Source organism: Calonectris borealis, chromosome 3 (genome assembly GCF_964195595.1).
Source record: "Calonectris borealis chromosome 3, bCalBor7.hap1.2, whole genome shotgun sequence".
NCBI classification, from domain to species: Eukaryota; Metazoa; Chordata; class Aves; order Procellariiformes; family Procellariidae; genus Calonectris; species Calonectris borealis.
In genome coordinates, this window is record NC_134314.1 from 128343886 (window position 1) to 128358835 (window position 14950).

The 14950-nt window shown below is 54.2% G+C and overlaps 2 long non-coding RNA genes across 3 annotated transcripts in view; both read right to left on the bottom strand.

Annotated features, from left to right (window-relative positions):
• LOC142081206 (uncharacterized) overlaps window positions 1-14950 on the bottom strand; it is a 108559-nt gene that overhangs the window by 13301 nt on the left and 80308 nt on the right. For both annotated transcript variants that reach the window (XR_012673292.1, XR_012673291.1), the window contains exon 6: window positions 12771-13140. This is a non-coding gene — a long non-coding RNA (uncharacterized LOC142081206). The remainder of the gene's footprint in view (window positions 1-12770; window positions 13141-14950) is intronic.
• On the bottom strand, window positions 1641-4436 carry LOC142081207 (uncharacterized). Its single transcript, XR_012673293.1, has 2 exons — window positions 3985-4436; window positions 1641-3574 (listed from the first exon to the last, which is right to left on the bottom strand). It is a non-coding gene; the product is annotated as an uncharacterized LOC142081207 (long non-coding RNA).

The window sequence follows — 14950 nt, forward strand, 5'->3', positions numbered from 1 at the left end:
CCCCCAGTCCAGGCGTGACCTTAAATTGTACACATGAGAAGTTGCAGAGTTCCCCTGGCGATGCCACTGCTTCTCACTTCCTTCAGGCATTAAGCATCACTCCAAAATTAATAAAAAGTTGATTTTAAAAAGATTACGAAGTTCTTCAGGCTAAAGGAAAGGTTAATGCTTCTCTCCATAGTCATGCAACTTTCATGTTTGCTGTCATAAAGAGGAGTGGATTTTTCTCTCCCTTTTAAAGAGAAAATTTACACGATGAATAGGAATCCAGGAACAGTGACATAAACAGAAAGGAAAGGATCAAGTGCCAGATTGGCGGGATGTCTGGGGCTTGACAAGCCGCTGCAGGCTTATCCCAGCAAAAATAACGCCAGACTCAAGGCGACACTGGCCGTTGCGTGGGACAGGCCGAGCAGTGCAGCACCCGGTACCTCACCCGGGGAGGGCGATCCCAGCGCCGCGGTGGAGACCCTGCATGGAGACTCAGCGGTCGCAGACCCAATTCCCGCTGTGGACAACCCACGCTGGGGCACGGCGTCACCCGACGTCAGCACTGGATTCAGCGGCATCGCACCAGCACAAACCCCGAAGCTCACCACGGTGAATCAGCCCCTTGAATATTCAACACCTGCAGCTCCAGGGCTGCTCAGGGCCAAGGATTCGCTAGTAAATGGACGCTTTTTTCCTCCTTTCCAAACTTCAGATTCAGATCAATGCACTGCGCTGTCTCCAGAGCCTGAGGCTCTTCTGACCCGAGTCTGTGTTCTGCCCCAGCTCTAATGAAAAAATCACACGCAAACCCAGTTTTTATTTTGGAAGCTAAATGGGCTGCTTTAAGAAATTCAAATCCCCCTTCTACAGCCCCCAGACCCGAACGCTCCGTGTTGTAAGGGGGGAACCGGACCCCCAGCTGCTTTCTGTCACCCCAGAAGGGGCATCCCCCAGCTCCTCATACACTTCTGGTGGCAGGGGCTGGGTTTTTAAGGCGGCCTTGGGCCTGGCCTTAAAATTTTTTTTAAATCAGGAAGATGCAACGCTGGTTCTTGAGAGCCAGGACGCTGGAGACCCTGCATCTTTGCCGCTGTCGGTTCACCCTTGAAGTCTTAAGCCCCTTTGGTCCCTCAATTTAACCACAGCAAGAGGATTTCAACACTAACACTTGCCAAGCGGTGTTAGGCAACTTAATTAATGTTTGCAGAGCTTTGAGCAGACAGCGCTATACGTGCATAAATTTTGTCTTTTTCCAGTCAGGCCACAAAACCCACGGAAATCCCGGCACTGCCACACCAGCCAGATCCGTGGCTGCGCCACCTCTGCAAGGGGTTTCCTTCAGCACCCCAGGCACCCGGAGCCAGAGGACGGCAGTGATGCTCAGGCTCCAGGGGCACAACTGCCCCGGCTCCGCCAGAAACCCCTCTCGGAGGCACCAACGCGCTGGCAGCCCCGCACATCTTCCCTGCTTAGGGTAATCGAGCAGAAACCAACTTTGCTCGGCTGGTCGAATACGCTCCAACGCGACTCTTGCGCCATAGCTAATTCAAATAGGAAACACTTTTAAAGAAAACCAGCTGTAAGGTGTAAATACAAAATAAACAAGCTACCAAACAGCTTCAGGTGCTGTGGGATTTTTTTTTGGTGGGTTTCTTGCTGTTTTTTTTTTTTCCCCCCCCAAACCAGTACTCATACCCTTTAACGGCAGGATAAGATGCTGCAGGGAGACACCGTGGGATAAGACACCGTGGGGACACGCTGCCTCTCGCTCACACAGCTCAACCATTCTGCACCAGCTCAAAAACCCAAAATCAATGTACGGTCACTGCGGGTCTGGTTCAGGAGAGCATCCCCGGGCAGGCAAACACCCAACGGCTCTTTTGCGTAGCTTTGAGTTCACTCTCGAGTATTTCCCCCAAACAGAGACAAATTTAAGCAAACGTTCATCTCATTTGTGTTTAGGGTAGCGGACCTTATCCCAGGTGTCAGACCTCCGCCTGCTCCCGGTCCCACTGGTCCCTCCCGCACCCGCGCTCCTCCTATTTCACACGCACACGAGCCCCTTCACGTTCCCTTCTGGTTGCACGTGGAAATCAAACGTCAAGAACAATCATCTCCCCCAGCGGAGAAGGGCAGTTTATCCCCGGCCTCCAGCCTTCACCCCGCGAGCGCCCGGGCTGGGGGTGCAGGGGAACACAGGCACCCCCCTCCAGTGCCAAACCGAAGGCACAGCAACTGCCCGGGGAGCGAGTCCTCCGAGCAGGACTGCCGTTTGCACACCCGTCCCTGCCGTCCCCGCAGGCTGCGGACCACCAGCAGCAGAGGCAGCTAAAAGCAAAGCAAGTCCGTGCCGATGGGTGCGTGTAAGCCGCCTTCTCAGTGCCACTTTTTGGAGCAAGTCTCTTTACAGACTTGCTAATCGAGTTGCTGTGCCGCTCTTTTTTTATTGAGCCATAGAAGTGTCTGTAATGAGAGATTAAAATAGTAGTCGTGCCCCGTGATTTATTTTTTAAATTCTTGTGTCTACGCGCGCGTAAGCTACACCAAGTCACCCGGCTGTAGACCGAGGATAAATAATGCATCGCAATATATTAGGCGAATGAGAATGCAAACCACAGAAAAATATGTAGAAGAGGAAAATGCATTTGCTGGGCGGTAAGTTATTGGACCTTTAGAGGCAGGGAAGGGAGAGGCTGGGGGGGCGTGTTTGCTCCTGCCTTCCCTCCCGCAAATAAATCACCGGCCTCGCAGTGCTTGCGCCTGAATAAAATATGACAGGTCTCTCTCGCAGGGCCGGCACGCGGCTCTGTAACAAGTCGCACCGCTCGCCATGCATACTGACTGCAAATTGGGTGGGTTATCAGACGCCGCCATAAAAAAAACCCTCTTCCCCCAACTGATTATGAACCTCATGCATAGCAAATGACAGAGCAATAACGCTCGCATTGCCTGCAGCAGAGGTAAAAAAAAATAAAATATTTACAGACTGACAGGCTAATGGACACTTTCCCAAAGAGCGGTTAGAAAGAAGTAGTAAATGGGCCCGTGCTGATGCAGGGCAGCGGGCCCGGTCAGGGATCAAGACACACAGCACCATATCGGATAACATATAATTGGCAGGTCACATCCAAATGAGTGTAGTCATGCATCATCCGGAAGGCTTTTGCTGGTTATAAAGACACTTGTAAACAATTCAGCCGCTGAACATGGCAATAATATGTTGATCCGGCACGTAATGAGGTGTTCCTGGAATCAATAAACTAGTCATGAAGAGCAGGGAGCAAGGTCAGCGCCTGCCTTTTTGATGACCTTTCCTGGCTGGTAAGGACATCATATACTCTGAAGAGGACTTTTCTCATATTGCAGAAGGCGCCGAGTGTCAGAACTTCCATTCGCAGCAAGCAAATGAACAGCCGGGCTCTGCATGCTAATGAAGTCCAGGCTATTTTCCACCTTTTCATCTGCACATTATGCTCTTGACTTTGGAGAAGGTGGGAATTAGGTTGGACCCTCGTGTCAGACTGCCTGATGGCTCGGCTCCGGAAAACTGGTAATTGAAGCTGATGACTGATGCGGAGGAGGCCTGAATTTGGAAATAAACAGTTTCAAGCACTGCATGTCATTTCTAGAGAGACTGCTGAGTGAATGGAAATGAGCTCTGTTTCTCCAATCTAATGCAGTTTCTCAGCAGGAAAAACACCGTCTTTGAGACAACAATGCCAGTCATTACGATTTAAATGTCCTGGCGATAATGTAAGGAATAGCACCTGCCTTCGCAAACAGCACTTATGGACGTGCCGCCCCACTCCAGGTCTGCGCTGACTCTCCAGCCCCCCCGCACCCGTCCTGGAGCAGTCGGGAGGCTCCCAACGCCAGCGGCGGGCGGGCACGCACGGCGCTCGGCTGTCGCTAGCTGGGTCAAAACACTGGAAAAAATATCAGCGACACCAAAAGCGTGGTTCTGAAAAACCCGTAACTAAAACCGACGCTTACCGCGCTGCATCTGCACCGTTTAATTGCTCTTCCCAAGCACATTTAGCAGAAAGCCTGCTGGCCCCGTCCTCCGCTGCTGCTGCTCGCTGGGCTGGCCTTAACTCACGTCAGCCCAGCCGCCAGCCCCGGGAAGATAAAAAACGGAGTTTCTAGACAAGGCACTTAAAGGCCAATATTTTCAGACTCGAATATGAACGCTCTGCCATCCTAGCTGTTGGGAAATAACATTAAAAACGTTATAAGCCCTTTCAAAACCCTACCTGGTGTTGTGAAAGCGAGCAGAGCAACTTCTCTGCTGGGGCAGAGGCAGCCCAGCAGCCTCCCAAAGGTTTTCAGGGCTTTGAAGCGTTGCTGTGGGGACACGACCGTTAGTTAACGATTCGTTATCTAAGGCACGTTAGCAATGACATGCATGGATCTGAATAAGCGGCTAGCTGTTTTTCTGCTGCCAGAGAAACAATATTTTGGGTCGTGTTTTGAACCAAGGGTGAGTGGAGGCTCTGCCTGCAACCGGTTTCTAGCTGAGACGGGAAGCAGCAGAGGATGGCTGCTTCAGCACGCGTTGCTCCCGTGCGACACTGCTGCAAAGCCCTTACTTCCACCCATCCAGAATGGTTCATACACAAGACAGAAAATAAGGGCTATTTATGCTTTGGATTTTTATTTTTTTTCCCCAAACCCCAGCGCTGCCCCAGCTAGCGGTAGCTCAGCCCCCTTTGCGGGTTCGCCCCCCGAGCGAGCGCGGGCAGGACGGGACCCGCAGGCCCCGGGTTTCTCCATGTCGAGGTATAGGCTGGTGGTATAAGGTGGGGTGCGCAGCAGACGGGGGCTCCCCAGAAGCCCCTTGGCACCCCGTCCAGAGGCCACTGCGCTGTCCCCCTGCATCCCTACCGGGGCGGCCGCTTCCCACTCCCCGAAAGCTGTCTTTCCCCTCGGAGGTGGCTGCATCGCCGGAGTGAGTCTGTTTGTATAATAGTTTGCAACCCTTCAACATGAAAGGATATAGAAGGATGCAAGTTATTATTATGAAAATGAACCAAGCAACAGACAAAAATATTCAGAAGATGTAATCTGCCATCCCTACAATGCACTCGCGGAGAAGAGCACTTGGCAGGCAGAAGAGTAGTCGCCAGATACATTGCCTTTTGTTAAATTGCTTTTGCTTTGACAATGCCTGTTAAAACCACGTGCAATCTTAATTTAAAATACCTAATACCTAAAGGTACAGGGGCTCAATGCTGGTCTCCAGTTTGGGATCTGTCCAAGGCAATTCCACTGGCTTAATACCACTATTCCTCATTTTAATCACACAACAAACATGGGAGGCTGAATTCCGCTTGGAAGAACCCGTGGACCTGATCCAAACATCACTAGAAATCAATTGAGCAAAGACTTATTTCTTTAAAGAAGTGAAGCCTGCCTGCCACCTCACTTTTGTCCAAACCTTTGTCATGTTCAACTAATAAGAAAGGTCCTCTCCTATGTAGTCAGCTTTATCATGCAAGACGGGGGTACCTGCAAAATTCAGCCTGTTTATTTTTTCACAGTTTTAGAAAACGGTTAAAAGTAAGGAATTGCTAAATACAGCAGTGCAAGAAACTATTGCATTTTTGTTTTCCAAAGACTCGGTAGTGGGAAAAACCCCCCAAAATAAACCAACCAGCGCTTTCACGTCAGTTGGTCTCTCTCGGCTTTTGCCATAGCAGGCTGCGCGTCGCTCCCAACTATTCACCGCTACGCTGAGCCCAAGATCTCTAAAGACTGACGGTTTGGGTGCAGGAGCCGGTTCGGCACCCCTTGGCCCAGCGCTTAGTTAAACGGCCCCCCAGGCTCCGGCAGAGGCCCGTTAGGCGCCAGTTTTATCCTCCGGCCGCCTGAAGGGAGCCGAGACTAGAGGCGAGAGGCAGCGTTGCCGGCGTCGTTCATCACGAAGCGCAGGTGTATATCAAGGCAGGGTACGGCAGGGTGACGCCGTCTTTGGGCTCACCCCATCCATCAGCGCTCCTCCCGGCCTCCCAACTTCATTAATAACCTCCTTCCCTATGCTAATACCACCAGAAAATTATGCAGACTGTTTATATTTCTTTACAGCCAGAACAGGCTGCTGACACGAATCAGCCATTAGCGATTCACATTGAGGAGTCTCCGCTAATTGTGCAGAATGTAATTAGTGATTATGTAATATCCAAGCTCTTGCAACTGTCATTAGTGTCCACTATTCACCAGAGATAGTTCTTACTGAATTAGAGAATGATTACTGCATGGTAAATCTACTTAATCCTAAATATGCTAATTAACACCGTATGCACTTTAGACAGTGGTTAAAAGCACTAGTAACCTCAAAAAAGGTTGCAATACACCAGAATCTAAATTGCTTGCAATGGGTTTTCCTTCAAAAGGTAAATTTGTTTAATTAAGCGGTATAGTAAACTGTTAGGCGCAGCTATTGATTAGCGCAACCCAAGCAAGGGTTTTCTGTAACGGATCTAGTGAGGTGGCAGGGCAGCACCCCGGTCCCCCCTGCAGCACCCCGGTCCCGGCACAGCCTGGGCAGAGCCCCTCGGCGAGGGGGGCTCCGTGCGTGCCCACACACGCGGATACTCCCGAACAGGCACGAGATCACCAGCGGAGCCGTATGTAAAATAGCTTTCTGAAAGCTCTCCCTCCAGGATTAAATCCTGCCCATCTGAAGCTTGCTTTTTTTTTTATTACCGTATTCCTTAGGTCATAAACCATAATATTACTACAGGCACATACAGTAGCTTCCCTCAATAAATTCTTACTTAAATCTTAATTTTAAGATTTATTTGTGTAAAACAGACTTTAGATATTAAATGCTACCTACTAAACGAATGGAATAAATAGAGCAATTGTACAGTTTTTGAAACGTCCCTTTCGAATGCCTGGGGTGTTTAATGTATTCTGGTTTTCCGTAAAAAAAGATATGGCTGTCATGAACCCCGAGGATAATAGCATTTTGTGATTTATGAAGATTCTTCCCGCTTATATATTTTATATAAATAATACTCCTCCGTGTATCTCTGCACTCATTCATAATCAAAAGCTGCACAGGCTGTAAAAAGAGTTTGCGTAGTAACATATTTAAAATCAGCTTACAAAAATTGGATAACTAATATATCAGACACAAAATAAGTCATTGTAGCAAGCATACCAAAAGGAAAATTAACAGCACAATGCAATCCACGACACGCTTTTATCAGCAGACTGACACAACAAAAGAACACGAAAATTCCCACAAAAGAAAGTTCCTCAGTAAAAAATAAGAAGTGAAAAGTACGATAAGAAATTAAGCACACTCTTAATTTACCTGGGCGTATTAAATGTTTGCAACTGATAAGGAGATTGCAAGTGCTCTTTGAAAGCCGTGCAGTGCCGTGCATCTCAAACCCCCACGGCTCTGCTGACACGGGGGGAAAACCCGGCGGGAGACGGGGGGCCGGTCCCCGCTGCGAGAGCGGGCGCTGCGGGGGGGCGAGGCACCCTCCCTGCCCGACCCCGGCGTTTTAGGGGGCGCAGATTTCACCCCAACAGCCGCTTTCTTCTGCAGAGGTCAGCAGCTTCCCCTGCTCCCGAGAGGCGGTCTGGGAGGCGCTGGCGGAGGATGCCCCTGGGGTCAGGGCGCGGGGGAGATGCTGACAACTCTTCCTCCGTGGCGGGGGAGATGCACGACACCCACGGAGCCTCCACCACGGCCACACACCGCCTCCGGCGGAGCCCAGCCTGCGGGCGGCATCGCCCGTGCCATCCAGCTGCGGGCGATGCGGGAGCACGTGCCGCTGGCTGGGGAGAAGGGGACGCCCCGGGACCCGCTGCGGTCCTCGGCTGCGCTCCCCCAGCGCGGCCGGAGCGGCTCCGCTCCCGCCGCCGCAACACCACCTCCCTGGGAACAGCCTCCACCTCCTCTCTGCTCGCAGGGGACGACCAACGGGGACCTGCTCTGCAAAGCCACTCCAAAAGCATCGCCCTGGGAGTCGAGGCTTACGCTCCTGCTCGCCCCGAGAAAAAAAATTGCTCTAGATTCAAATTCAGAGCCCAGAGTTTTAGACCGATACGACGACTTCAAAGCTGCTGCCTGGACCTCCGGTAATACTTTTGGATTTGTTCACATCTATGTAATTAAAAATACTTTCAAGCCCAGCTGGCTTTGAACTTTTGTCATTACTGTCCTCAGACACCGACCCGCCTTGGGTCAAAACCAGCCGGAGGATGCTCGGGGGTCCCGCGGTGCCCGGTGGCACGGCACTGCGGCAAAGCCGTGTTTTAAACAGCTCGGCTGGGTGGGTTACAAACGCGTTGAACATTCATATTCATTTTTTAATGAAAGTTTCAGGAAGGTTTAGACTAAGCAGACTCAGTATGCGTGGGTGGCAGCCTTATAATCCACCGACTTAACAGTCCCTATGCATTTACTTTATAAAGGAGCTATTACAGCCTATGGCATTGAAAAGGAGACGTCTCTGGCGCCTAAATAAAGATTTACACAGAAGGCCTGACCCTAATACTGACTTAGAGGATTATTTTCAATCATCACTGTCAATAACATGGGCCCTGAACTCGGCAAACCCTCCCTGCCCTGGAAAAGGTTTGCAGGGTCAGCTCCATGTGTTTTAAATGCCCCTATATATACGGCAGCCTGTAATTACGAGATAAAAATATATGTGCAGAAGTGAGGAAGGAGGAGGGCGGGTTAAGTCTGCGAATTCACACGTGGCATCTCTGAGCCACGGATGGATCTCACGTGGCTTTGGAAACCTGGGTTGCCTCTGCCCCTTCCCGGAGCCGCCTTCCCGAGGGGGGCTCACACAAGCATCCCTTGAATTCACCCCACCCTCTGGGGGATGACGCTGGCTGGGATTTTGTTGGCTTCCCCAAAATCCCCAGCTGCTGGAGCAGGGCTTCCTGAGAAACTCAGCTTTTCTTGCTTTTTTAAAAAGAAAATTGCTAGCATATGCAAGGATGCTAAAGTCCTCAACAGCAAACCGGGCAGCAAATAACAAAATAGCCAAAGTGTCTCAAAGTTACTATTATTTTTTTTAAAATGCCATAAGCCCCGGCTCCCAAATCCTGGGTGCCGCCAGGAGAGGAAGCACTTCACTGTCATTAGCGGCACCAGCAGGCACGCGAAGCGGAGTCCCCGAAGCCTCTCCGAAACAGCTCATTCCCCTCGCGCGTGCTCCCAAGCACCGCTTTCCCCCTCCCCGCGCTGCTGCAGTATCGTCTCATTAACGCAGCCCTTCCCAACTGGTAATAGCAACCCTGGCCTTAAATACCTCCGTGTAGCTACATTAATTCCTCAAACAGCGCTCGCACCTTTTAGAGCAGTAAGCCACAGAAGACAGTCAATAGATGACGAGATAACGGTTGTTATTTCAGTCCTCCATATGGCTGACGGGCTTTCTCCGCCACAATACAGCTCACTCCAAGGCGATGATAAGGCAAGCCCGTTATCGCAGCATCGCGCTCTCCCCGCCGGCGCTGGGGGCTCCAGCTGCTGCTCCCCCCGTGCTGAGCCCTGCCGCTGGCTCCCGGGGAGGCACAGCCAGCGCGGGGGACGGATCCAGCCCAGGCAAGACCAGGGTTAGCACCGCCATCGCACGGGAAGCTGCAAGGAACCGCGAGGGGACACAGGGCTCCACGTTGCCACCTGCAAGAACAACCTCGGCATCTGGAGAGGAGGCCTGGCTGGCTGCAGCCGGAGGGCTTTTTTCCCCCCCTCCTCTGGCTTGTTTTGCAAAACTTGTGTCTGCTTTTGCCACTGCACGTCTCTAGCAGCGGTGGCCAACCCTCCGCTGAAGGCCGGCCAAGAAGCGCTCCGCAGCGGGGCTGGTGCGGGAGGGACCCCACCAGCACCCACGGCAGCGGCTCGAGCAGAGCCTCTACCCAGCCTCTAGCCCGGGGCTCCCGCCGCCTCCCAGGGGAGGGCACGCGCCCTGCCTCCGGAGCTTGCTCAGCCGCGCGGGCGCACGCCGGGTCAAGGAGCAGGGCTTGCCGCTCCTCACGTCCGAGCTGCCACGCTCGCCCTGCCTCCCAGCACCGCCGCAAGCCCTCCTGCCCTTCGCCGACGCAGCCTCCCAGCACCAGCGGCACCCCCAGTGCTCACCCCGCCCCCCCCGAAGCCTGCAGGACCCCCCAGCAAAAGCCCTGCTGGCTCGTTCCCCTACCTCGTACAAAACGCGGCAGCGCGGTCCCCAGGAGCCCCGGCCGGGGTCCCAACAGCCACGTTGCCCCGGGCTGGCCTAAATAACTTTGCCGTTTGCACCTGCTGATGCTCACCCTGACTCACACCTGAGCTAGAGACCCCCAGCCCCCAGCCAGGCCCCCGCCTCCTCCCTCCCACCTGGGAGCCTGTGGGGCTGGAACCGTGCCGGGGTGTCGGTGCAGTGCCGCATGTGTTGGTGCTCCCTCTCCCCAGCCCGGGGGCGGGCCTGCCGCCCGGGTGAGGGGCTTCACGCCGGGCACGGGCTGAGCCAGCGAACACTGGGATAGGGCCTGAGCTCAGCTTTGCAAAGCCGGCGCGGGCTGCGATGCGGTGCAGCGGGCACAGGCGGGTGTCAGGCCCCGCGTCCTGTCACCCCCGGCTCGCTCTGGGGCACTGCGCTAATTGCATTTGCTCCTTCACTGATTTGTGGTCTCATTGCTGCCCACCAGAAAAGCTCAAATTTCTGTAGCTCTGCCTTTAGGCCTTGCGGCTGGAAGCGTTTCAGCGGGGAACGGCCAGTTTGCAGCTGTGGCAGCGTTCTCTTGAAAGGCCGAATACCATACTTCAGCCAAAGCTTGTACCCTGTTGGTATTGTTAATTAGCAACCGCTAATTATGGCCAGAGCAACTTAGAGGGGAACTGAGTGGCAGCATCAAAAAAGAGAAAACAGCCCGGCAGCGTGCAGTCTAACGCCAGGCGGTGCAGGCGGGGGATGCTCTGGGGAAGGGTGCCTCGGGGGGCTCGGCGAGCGGGGGGACGCCGGCGGCGAGCGCCCACGGCAGCGGTGGGAGCGTGCGGCGCGGCGGTGGCTCTCCCACTGTCCCGGCGTGCCCCCAGTTGGCAGATCCATGGAGGGCTGTGGGGAGCAGCCCGCGCCGCTGGATGTGGCCTGGGGAGGACGATGGCACCCGAGCCGCGAGGGGCCGGGGAAGGTGCCGCTGCCAGCATCGTCCTCTCCCCACCGCAGCATCCCGGCCAGGTTGACCAGGCACTGCAGAGGCTGGCCACGGTGACAAACGCAGAAGTCAACTGGCGAAAGAAATGGAGCCCCTTCCTCCTGAAAATCTGCCGCAGCTGCCGCAGCCGTGGCCAGGCGCGTCCCTGGTGCCGGGGGCATCGTGCACCAAGCATGGAGCCTGCGCCCTCCCTCCTCCATATTCCCCGGCTGCGGCAGAGGCAGCGGTGCATGGGAACCCCAGGCTCCCGCGACGCAGGCGCGGGACGGACGTCACGGGCGGCCTTACGGACAGGGCTGACCGGTACGGGCAGGGGAACGGGCGGTTTGAAAGGCGATGCATGAGCCACGTCGCCCACTGTAAAGCACGGCCGTGCAAATGTGCGCGTACACACACAGAGCTATAGGTGTGCATACACGCACGGACGTATGCACGCGTGCACACGCATGTGCCCATGTGTAAACACAGGCTCTCGGCTGAGGGGACAGCTTGCGAGTCCTGCGTTTTGTAATGACAATCACCAGCGACGGAAATGAAAGAATTAGCCACACAATAAACCCCTAATTGCCTGGCAACAGCATTTAGGCCCCATTAGGTAGATTTGTAACTGCTTCCAGAGAAATAAACTCGTGTGTCATTAGATAACAAGGGAAGAAATAGGTTATTTCCTTTTTGAAAGGTATGAAAGCCTCCAATTGCCTGATGTATTCGCTTAGTAGATTATTTTCTGTCATCTCAGTTAATTGAATTTTATCCATTGCTCTTAGAATTCCTCCCTTTCGTGTAAGGTTAAAAAGTTCAGAGGAGTCATATTTTTGAACCTTGTCCATTTATCGCATAAGTCAACTCCAGCTGCACAAAGCACACCGGGGAAAACGGAGTAACAAAAAACTATGCAATAATTGCTTTTTAGCGTCCGGGTGAATTGGTGTCCGAAGAATTGTAAACATTGCTTTGCAAAACGGCATCCTGTTGGGATGCTGTCGAGAGTAACTGGAAGACGTCTACAGCGCCGGGCAACGCACTGCCTTTGGGAGGTGCAGGGACCGGCCGGTTGCACGACGGCCTTCGCCTCCTCCATTGGAAAACCAAACCGGAGACCCCGAATCAAACGAATTCTCTAACCTCCCCCAGGGCGGAGGCCTCTGCCAGCGGCAGCCAGCCCCGCGAGGTGCAGCCCCGGCTCTTCTCGCTGCTGAGCCGAAATAACTGCGGATGCGGCCGGGAGGAGTGACAGCTTGGCAGGCTTATCTCCCCGCATCGGCCGAGCGGCAGGTCGGGTGCCTGGGGGGGGATTTTCTCCTCGCCCTCATTGTTGGCCTCCATAGGACCAATTTCAAACCCGTCAAAACGTATTATGGCAAGTCTCCCCTGAACAAAACCCGACATCCAGCCCTTCCAGGATGTCTGCTTGACATCCCTCAGCTCGAGAAGCCCTTCCCAGCACACGCCACCACACATCATCCCCGCTCAGCTCTTCATGACAGCGTTTCTCCGCTCCCTCGCTTCTTTTTCCCTTGGTAGGAAGATCAGCAACGCTCAGGCTTGCTTTTCAACCCTGTGCCATCCCTTTCCCTCAAAATAACCGAGGTAAGAGATTGAGAAATTACCTGGGCTGGCGATCACTCCTCCCAGCTGAGACCCGCCGCTCCTCCCGCCGGCTGCCCGTCCCTCCTCGCGCTCCCAGCGCAGCGGGCATGGGTCAGGCATGCCCCGAGGACGGGGAGCGCTGCTCCCCGCACAAGCGGGGTTATTTTTTCCCCTGCAGAATAAGCTGGTCTGAGGTAGTGGCACGGCACCTCCGTGCCCCAGAAACAGGTCCCAGGAACGTCTGCTGGGGGTGGGTGCTGAGCCGGCGGCAGCTCCTCTCCCCTTCCCGGCGAGCAGAGCAGCTTGTCCTTGCTAACACCTTTGGAGTCGCTGCCCTCCGCAAGCGGCCACTTTTCTGCCAGGCCTTGTATCTCCACTGGGGTAGAAGTCCTGGGGAAAAGCAAATGTGCACGCAAATTATACGTGCGGCCCCAGAACACATCAGTAAAATCACGTAACATGCCCCGCTATGGGGTACAGACACGAAAGAGCGAGGGGGTGCCTGCGCTTGCACCGCAGCCACAGAGGTGCAGAGGTGGGGTGCGTGGGGGGTGCCCGTCTCTAACAGCCAGACACGGTGAGGTGGTTTATTCTAGTACCGCTCCTTCGGTGGCTGTGGCACCCCGCGCCACTCTCCCGTCCCTCGCCCCGAGCACGGGCAGCGATGCCCGGCCCTCGCTTGCACGCAGCCCCCTCATTTCTTTCTTTCCAAAGCAAACCTAGGCAGATGTTCCTAATTTCTGAGTAAATCCATAACATATGCCATTCCTCTCATCATCACTCGGGCCGCTGCTCTTAAACTTCCCCACTTTCTCCCCCCGTCGCTCCCAGGTACTCCTGCGTAGCACCGGCACCTTTACAGCCTCCGGCCGGCGCTTCCTTGCGGGGAGCTGATGAGCAAAGTTAAAGTTTAATGGGGGTGATGGGGGGGAGGCAGCTTCATTCTGATCATGTGCAATATTTGCTCTGCAGAATAGCACCGCCCGTAATGAAATGGGGTTGCTTGGCCGCCGAAAGATTACCCAAATAATCGGTTGGTGACTCCAGAGCCGCTTGATTTTAAACACCTCTGAAAAGCCAGCTCCATTTTCTGCTTTGGTGCATACCAATTCCCTGCGCTGGCATATTAGAATAAATCAGCTCCGTCGGTAGGGCATTGTTATCCAGTTCCCAACTATTATAACATAGTTTCTATCAGAGCAGTTTTCTTCTCAGCCAGTCGAGTGGAATGATCCCTGAAAGCAGCGGTTTGTGGCAGAAACGCGCTCGCCTTTCTCCCCCCAAAGTCTCGGCATCGTCATAAATTTGTGATTGCCCACACGCACGGCAGCGGACAACGGGGCGGCTTAGGAGGGTTCGCGTCCGGATAACAAGGACGTGGCAAAGTGCCTGGAAAGAGAGCGGGGCTTTGAAGTGCTGGGGAGGGAAGAAGCAGCAGAAAACCCAAGGAGGGGAGGAAAAAAAATAAGCACAGAGAGATGACTAATCTGGAGCAGCCAAGCCCAAAGTAACAAACCTTCCCAAAGGCTTTCTTTGGTCCTGCGTGCATGCACGGGAGGCAGCGGTGCAGAGAAGCACCCTCCCTCGCCTGCCTCGACCGCTGGCATCCCACCCTTGGTCTTGTCCCCTGCTCCTGCGCCTGGTGCCCCTGCACCGACGCTTGAGGAAACCTCCCGGTTATTACAGATGCATTTCAAACCTCAGGGCGTTCAGGGGTCAGAGCCTTCATTTGCCACCGCTTAGGGCTGGTAGGGCGGCAGGCATCGCTCCCGGTCCCCAGGACTGGGTCTTGGGGGTTGGGAGACCTGTTTTGGGGAGCTGGACCCCGGTCTGGTCTCTCCTTCAGCTGGTTTATTACACTACTGATGGGGACAGGAGGGACCCCATGGCAGTGCCAGGCTCATGTGCGTGGAGGTGACTCCCTGCGTGCGTGGGATGGACGCCCGCTCCCCCCAAGTAGGGGGGACAGAAGGGGGGCAGCAGGTCCGGGCTCCCGCGGGGCGGGTGCTGCTGGTCCCCAGAAACAGTCCCCGGGGGGGCTGAAAAGGTGACACAAAAACCAGGCAGAGAAGGGGAAAAAGTGGAAGGAAAGAGCAGGGCTGCACTTTTCCACGCCGTCTTTCTGTTTTATTTGTTTTTAATTACGCCCCAGAGCGCCGTGTATTAAGCGTCCTTAGTGAAGGAGGGAAGTGAAGAGCCG